The sequence below is a fragment of the Acinonyx jubatus genome, chromosome D1 (genome assembly GCF_027475565.1).
Source record: "Acinonyx jubatus isolate Ajub_Pintada_27869175 chromosome D1, VMU_Ajub_asm_v1.0, whole genome shotgun sequence".
Taxonomy (NCBI): Eukaryota; Metazoa; Chordata; class Mammalia; order Carnivora; family Felidae; genus Acinonyx; species Acinonyx jubatus.
In genome coordinates, this window is record NC_069390.1 from 52770295 (window position 1) to 52776294 (window position 6000).

A 6000-nucleotide genomic window follows, 5' to 3' on the forward strand; every position below is an offset into this window, starting at 1 on the left:
AGAGGACATCAAAAAGACTAAGAAATACCACAAAGAAGTTCATGGAGGAATTATTAAAAGGGGAAAAAGGAGATGAAGGTAGCTTTGCTTTGTTGGTAAGGGAGTGGAATGCATAAGAAAGTTGACTTTTTCTGTCTATGATAAGCCCTGAGCTGGGGAGTTTCTACATGAAGTGGAGAGCACATGAGGGAAGTAGGAGACTGGTCCCCTCCCTTCTCAGCTCCCTGTCTGCCTGCCTGCTCAGGTTGGTGGTAGGGCTAAGCCTTAAACTTCACCATAATATCAGCTTTTTCACCTAAGCTAAGGCTAGCCATGAAGAGGAGAGAGGAAATTAAAAGTAACAAAAAATATCTAAAAGGTGAAAAAAATTATGAAAGGGAAAAAGCAGAACAATTCTGAAGGAAACCTGGACATTATTTAATTGTTTATTTACCATAAGTAAACTAAAATAATAGAAAATTTAGAATAAGCATTTCTTGGGGCACCTGGGTGGCTCACTCAGTTAAGCCTCTCTCTGAGTTTTGATATCGGCTCAGGTCATGATCTCATGGTTCACGAGATAGAGCCCTGCATCCGGCTCTGCACTGGCAGCACAGAGCCTACTTGGGATTCTCTCCCTCTCTCTGGCCTCTCTCTCTCTAAGATAAATAAATAAGTATTAAAAAATAAGCATTTCTTCCTTGCTGTCACTTTACACATTAGACCCAGGATGGAAAAAGAATGATCTACCTGTCTGCAGGGAAGAGATTTTCTACCTTACCAAGATGACTAATAGCCTTCTTCAAAGTTTAATCAGATATTTCTGGGAGATGACCTTGAGAGGAGAGACCCTTGTATTTCTCTCATTTTGTGCCTATTTGGGACCACGTTGCTTCCCACAATTGTTCTTCTCATACAATTTCTAGTCAAATATGGGCAAAAATATGTGTACTTGTTATTATTGTTCCTGGATGTAGCCATGAACAATTTAAACTTGCTGGAACTCAGTTTCTTCAGTGGAAAGATAAACTGTTCAGCAGCATATGCTAAAGATGAAGATATACATACCCTACGACCCAGTAGTTTCCAGAAATTCTTGTGTGTGTACAAAATATCTACAATAATCTTCATAGCAAGATTATTTATTACAGTCAAAAGCTAGAAAGGACTCAAAGTCCATCCAGAGTAGTAGCAATAAATGTATTTGTGGTATATGCATAAAATGGAATACCATCCAGCAATGGAAAAGAGTCAACTATAGTTATGTCAGCAATATGAATCCAATTCACAAATATTATGTTGCATAAATAAGTCAGATATTAAGAAAATGATAGAGCTCAATACATATACATTTTAAAAAGAGGAAAATGAATCAATCATGATAGATAAAATGAGAAAAATCAGGATAAGATTAACGATGGAGAGATAGCACATATACCATACATATTCTTTTATTCTTAGACATTTACACATGCTACCATCCCTTCCTGGATCGTCACTGCCACTATTTTCACTGATATATAAGGTATTTCCAGTGTTGGGTGTTACTTCCTACAATATATTTTTTGTGACCTTTTCTCCTTCTGAAAGTCTTTAACTGTGACCTTCGTTTATATTTCCATAGAGATACATTAAAAGTGGTACAGTAGGTATCACGCCAAACTCTATTACTCACTAACCTACAAACTCTGTGATTTTGTAGGTCTTTGTGGTTTTTTTTTAACCATAGAACCTGGACCTCAGTGCCTGTATACAGTGTATTTTCAAAAACAAAATGAAATAAAACAAACTCCCACTCCCCAAAAAAAGCTAAAAAGAAAGACAAAAATTATAAAGTCTATGAAGGATTAAATGAATGAACCACTTCTATGGTACCAGTGCTTTTCCTGGGCATTTTGTCCCATTCGAGGACAATAGCACCTTCCAAATAGTTGCTCTTTCTATTCTGAAAGACATGGCCTGGCTCATACCTGATTTGTAAGTCTATAGAACCGGAGACACTAGCATCTCAGGTAATGAGCCTTTATCATCTTTGAAGCGTTCAGAAATTCAAGGATCTAGGAATTGTAGGAATTTAAGCAATTAAAATTTGATATTTTCTGTAATGTCACAATATAACAATGGCTGAGAAGCACTGAAATTTGGTTCCCATAAATAAAAAGTGATCTATTCTCACATAAAGCAAAAAAACATTGTCAAAGGCCACAGCAAGAGCAGTCTCCCAGCACTGCATCATCAGAGCAGAAGAATCTTGGATAGGGTAAGCAAAGGCCATGTTAGTCACCCATCGCTTCACATAAGCCCTAGAGGGAAGTCTACCCACCATCTTTTTTTCCCCAGAAACAACACATCCTAGCAATAACATCCTGGTAAATTGCTTTGAATAACTCCCTTCCCTGAGATACTGTGGCTATATTCTCACCCTTCCCTCATCTGGCTAAGGTTAGAGTTTCACTGGGTGAGTTAACTTTTGTCCCTCCACAAGCTTACCATCCTAAGATATGGCCAGCATTACTCTCTGCACAAGGTATTGCAGCTAAGAGCCTCATCTCTGTGGCAGTAGTAGGGCTAGCAGGCAAGGCATGTTATCTAGGGGTGCCCTGGAAGCCCTTTTTGCCCTTGGGAGTTTGGGTTCCCACTGATTGTGAAGGAGTTTGGACAGTCATCTGAGAATCCCCCAGTTCTAGTCTTGTCTATGGTATCTGTCTCTCCCATGTTCTGGAGACACAATAACCAGTTATCTGGGCCTAGGTTCCACTCTCAGCAAAGTAGTGCTCTCTCTGTTGGGGATAAAACAGGAACAAAGGAACCAATTTATTTCTTCTTATATCCTCTTCCTGTAAAGGAGGGTGGAACTGGAAATTAATGCCAGTATGTGAATTCAAAATTTCATTATTAATAGCATTTCTGTCAAGCATATAAACATGATCATGGTAATAAAATTTACATGAATAAATCATAATTCTAGATGTAACTGTTTTTAAAACTTATTTATTTTTGAGAGAGACAGAGAGAGAGAGTGAGAGGCAGCACAGGAGGGGCAGAGAGAGAGAGAGAGAGAGAATCCCAAGCAAGCTCTTCAGTGTCATTGAGGAGCCTGATGTGGGACTTGAACCCATGAACCATGAGATCATGACTTGAGCCCAAATCAAGAGCTGGATGCCTAATCAACTAAACCATCCTGATACCTCTCTAGATGTGACTATTAATTTCTATAATATCCACCAGTTTTCTAGGTCTTTCTGAAGACCTTACTGATTTAATATGACAATACATTTTTTTATTGCTGACCAAGCTATTCTTCTCCACTGTGTGAGGATTACAGAACAAGAGAAGTAATGAAAATGGTGATTGTTGGTGCCTACACTAAAGTCATAGAAATGACCTGGACAACAGCAGGAGTCTAGCAGTGTGTATTCTGGTACTCAATTTCCTAGAAAGACCCTGCAAGTTTTTTTATCTTGAAAACAAGGGGGATGAATAAGATAGTCATGGCCTATTCTGTAATCTTCAGGGGACAATTTAAAATATGTGGAACACTGGGGAGGAGCCAAGATGGTGGAACAGCATGGAAGTTTTTTGTGTGTCTCACAGCCAGACCAACACTAAACCAACCTGCCCACCTAGAAAACGGGTCTGAGGATTAACACAGCAATCTGCATAACCTGAACCACAGAATTCAGCAGGTACATGGTGCGGAGAGACGAATTTGAGGAAAGAGAAGCAGCGGCTGGCAGGGAGCCACTTTTGCATGAGGAGAGAGGATGGAGACAGCTGCGGGGGGTGGGGTGTGGGAGAATACAGGAAAAGCACGCCTCCCCAAAAGCAGCTGGAGAGAAAGTGGAAAATGGGAAACAGCTGCAGGGACTGAGCTAAAAAGAGAGAAGGGAGAAAGGAGAAAGGAGAGGGTTTAAATTCCATTAAGACTGTAAACAGGGGGTGTGCAGAGTCTGAAACTCTGCAGCTCAATACCTGGAGGTGCTCTGGTAGGAAGGCTGGATCCCCAGGAGCAGAGTAGCATGTGAGAGGTTCTTGGGCCACATGGGGAGAAGTGGTTCCACTGCTGGAAGGATATTTGATAGAGGCTGTGAGGCCACCCGGGCCCAGCAGACCCCAGAGAATGGCCACATTTGCTGGTGCTGGAACAAGGTCATTGGGGGTGAAGCCTGGTGTCAGATGTGTATTGTGATTTTCCATAATCCGTGAAACACTGCTGCTACACTGTCTCCCGAACTTTTTCTGGGGCGCGCTGGCACGTGGCTGCAGTATCTGGGTATCAGCAGCAGCACAGTCCTGCAAACGCTCCTGGGTGTGGCTGGCACCTGGCCATTGCTCAGTGAGATCCTCTACAAAGGGGAAGAATGGGTCAAGGCTGCAGTGCCTCAGAAGTGGGGGGCCAGGGAAATTAGTGGCATCTGAGACAAAACTAGGGAGGGAGGTGCTGCCTGGGGCTTGGTCACAGACAATGTGGAAGCGGGGAGTGGATGGAAGCCGAAGACGAAGGACGGGTACACAATTGCTGATCAGGGAGAATAGAGTTCCAATACTAGAGACTGGGTAGCTGGGTGTCGCCATTTTCACTACTCCAGCACATGCTACTAAGCACCTACCAGCACCACAACAATGCACCCCAGTAGGCTAGCAGCACCATCTAGTGGAGAACAGAGCCATTACACTAAGCCCCAGCCAACTGGGCCAACCTTGCTCTTCAAGAACACAAGTCTCACCGCCTGCTTAGTTTATGGACTATAAAGCGCTTCATAGTTTGACTTCTAGGGGAAAATGAAGCAATTTCAGTCATATTTCAGTTGTTATCTGGTCCATCTATTCAATTTTCTTTCTTTTCTTAATTTTAATTTTTATTTATTTTTTCTCTCTTCTGTTTCTTTTATTTTTCTTGAATACAGAAAGAGAAAAACTTCATTTTTATTTTCAATTTTAATTAAAAATATTTTCTAGAATTTTTCTACTATATTTTTTACTTTTTTGTAATTTTTTTCAAATTTTATTTTACTTCTATCATTTCATTTTAGTCTACTTTAGTGTATTCATTTTTTCAAATTTTCAAATGATTTCTTTTTTCCCCCTGTTTTCTCTAATCGAACAAGCCACTTTCAACACGCAGACCCAAACACATCTAGGATCTAGCATCATTTATTCAATTTTTTTTCCCTAGAAACATATACACTATGAAAACTGAAACAGGAAGAAATAGAAAATTTGAACAGACCCATAACCAGTAAAGAAATCAAATTAGTAATCAAAAATTTCCCAAAAAACAAGAGTCCAGGGCCAGTTGGCTTTCCAGGGGAATTCTACCAAACATTTAAGGAAGAGTTAACACCTATTCTCTTGAAGCTGTTCCAAAAAATAGAAATGGAAGGAAAACTTCCAAACTTTCTCTGAGGCCAGCATTACCTTGATTCCAAAACCAGACAGAGACCCCACTGAAAAGGAGAACTATAGACCATTTTCCCTGATGAACATGGATGCAAAAATCCTCAACAAGATATTAGCCAACTGGATCCAACAATACATTAAAACAATTATTCACCACTACCAAGCAGGATTTATACCTGGAATGCAGGGCTGGTTCAATATCCACAAAACAATTAATGTGATTCATCACATCAATAAAAGAAAGAACAAGAACCATATGATCCTCTCAATAGATGCAGAGGAAGCATTTGACAAAATACAGCATCCTTTCTTGATAAAAACCCTCAAGAAAGTAAGGATAGGAGACCTGGGAAGATGGCGGCATAGGAGGATGCTGGGCTCACCTCATCCTGCTGATCACTTAGATTCCACCCACATCTGCATAAATAACCCAGAAAACTGGCAGAAGACTAGCAGAACAGACTCTCCAGAGCCAAGCGTAGACAAGAGGCCCCTGGAAGAGGGTAGCAAGGAAGGAGTTGCAGTGCATGCTACACGGACTGGTGGGAGGGAGCTGGGGCAGTGGAAGGGCAGCCCGCCTGGCAAGGCAGAACCCCTGAAGTCTGGCTTGCAAAAGCGGAG